The 2116-nt window shown below is 38.4% G+C and overlaps 1 protein-coding gene across 2 annotated transcripts in view; it reads right to left on the reverse strand.

Moving 5' to 3' along the window:
* SH3RF1 (SH3 domain containing ring finger 1) overlaps positions 1 to 2116 on the reverse strand; it is a 132358-nt gene that overhangs the window by 54265 nt on the left and 75977 nt on the right. The window lies entirely within an intron of this gene.

The following is a 2116-nucleotide window of genomic DNA, read 5'->3' on the forward strand; positions in this document are numbered from 1 at the left end:
CAATTAGTTATTGTATTCTGACAGCAGCGGCTGTCAGAACACCCCAACTGTGCAAGCAGCTCATTGGCTTCAGTCAATGTTGGTCCGAGAATTTTCAGACTGCCTCCTTCAACAAAAGTCAATTGAAAAATCGATCTCTGTCGAATATGGGAGCACCGATGGAGCCACATACTGCTCACATTTTGGCCAGCCAGACTGAAATATAAACAATGTGTGTGAGTTTATATGTTGTCTATGTTGAAAAAATAAATATGCCTGCCTTCAAAACTACTACTCAACATCAGAGTAAAGGTGCCCACACACCTTACACCTTATCTGCAGACTTTCTGTGGTCAGATGCAAAAAGTGCAACAGATTGGCCCAGGTGGAGATTCCTCCATACACACAGTTAAGCGTAGATGGAGGAATCTGTTGTGCCTTTTCCATCTGACCACAGAAAATCTGCAAATAATTGTAAGGTGTATGGCCAGCTTATCAGTATCATTGCTTGGTGGAAGCAATGTATTCTGGGCTATGTGGTTTTGAGAAATCAAGATTGTATCACAACAAGCAGCAGCGAAAGCGATGCAAAGCATACTGGGAAGCCAGGAAGCTGGTGAAAGTGATGGGCAGACAGAGGGCAACACTCACTACATAAAAGGGATTTTTTTCCAGTAAGCTTTTATTGTATTATCAGAAAAAAACCTATAATATGTATTCCTAATACGATACTGATGTTTTAAAAAGGGTAGTATATGCTGTGATTTTTCAACTCCTTTGAGACAGTGAACACTGCCATTGCAGTGGCCAGGGGGACATATACGTATCTGTTTGCAGGGTGGCATTTTGTAACAGTTTTAAAATAGTCACTGCCTCTTTAAATATATGGCTAACTACATAGTGCAATATTTTTTGCTTCCGAGCAATCAAATCTCTGGTTGGCAATGACATAATTTGCAGCACGCCAAAATCAATGCATTGTAAATGAAGCAATGCCAACAAGTGGTTAAAACACTGCAGCAGAAGATAAAAATTGCCAATGTAATTTAGCCCTATGTATCTATTCAGTAACGGAAGCCCAAATGTAAGATCAATGAGAGGAAACCCCTACCACCTGCATATCTAACACAACAATTCACTTCCATCCTGTGAAGAACAAATCTCAATACCGCACTGATACACAACCATGATCTAAAGAGAAAAAACAAAGATAGCACTATAGTGCCTAAAAGCCTGTGTTCTCCCTGCTGGGTCGGGGTTATTCCAAGTTCACCAAACTGATCACCAGTGTGAGATTATTCTGGGTTTTATGGATCTTTAATGACCCTTTCAATTGACAGGCCACTGCACTTCAATTACCACAAAGTATAAGTGGACAGAATTGGAACCCTTGAAATGCTCACCCAGGCACTTTCATTCCAGAAATATAGTTAGGAGTGGTATTTAAAGGCCATGCAGTCTTTAGGCAGTTAATCATACATAATGACTAAAAAGGGGATGGAGATTTGGTAAGATTTTATGGGAGTGGTTGTTGTATGATGTATCTGTGGGTTTTGTATTTAATATTTGTTATATAAAATGCATTGTATAAAATATGTTAAATCGAAGCGTAATAAAAATATATAAAAAAATATATATATATACATTCCACAAGCAGTACAAATACCCTTATATTTGAAGAGCAGTAAAACTACACCTGTAGATCTGGTTAGCAAAACTGTCAGAATCGCCAAATGATTTCCTCTGAAAGATTTCCATGATGACATTCACAACTGTAAAATAACTTACAGTTGTAAAAGAACGTACAACATAGTACCCATTGCTGTTCCTGTCCTCCTGGGAGTTTTTTTGGTGTTCCAGCACACCTGAGTTTCTGCACCTCTTACATTCTCCACAATATAAAAATAAACCAAAAATCTAACTGTGAGAATGCCCCCTTGTAATTTAAGCGCAAAGACCCCAATAAACAGATCTCTCGAGAAATAAGGTGGTTTAATTCTCCAGTATCTACCAAAAACTTAAAGAAGAACTTCAGAGAACATTAGTGGGGCTTCCCCATGCACTGCAAGGGTTAACTGCTTGTTGTGGTCTAGGGCTGAAAATAACAAAGTTATTATTATTATTACAGATATATATA

Source organism: Nanorana parkeri, unplaced genomic scaffold, assembly GCF_000935625.1.
Source record: "Nanorana parkeri isolate BGI_ZX_2015 unplaced genomic scaffold, ASM93562v1 scaffold428, whole genome shotgun sequence".
In the NCBI taxonomy this organism is placed as follows: domain Eukaryota; kingdom Metazoa; phylum Chordata; class Amphibia; order Anura; family Dicroglossidae; genus Nanorana; species Nanorana parkeri.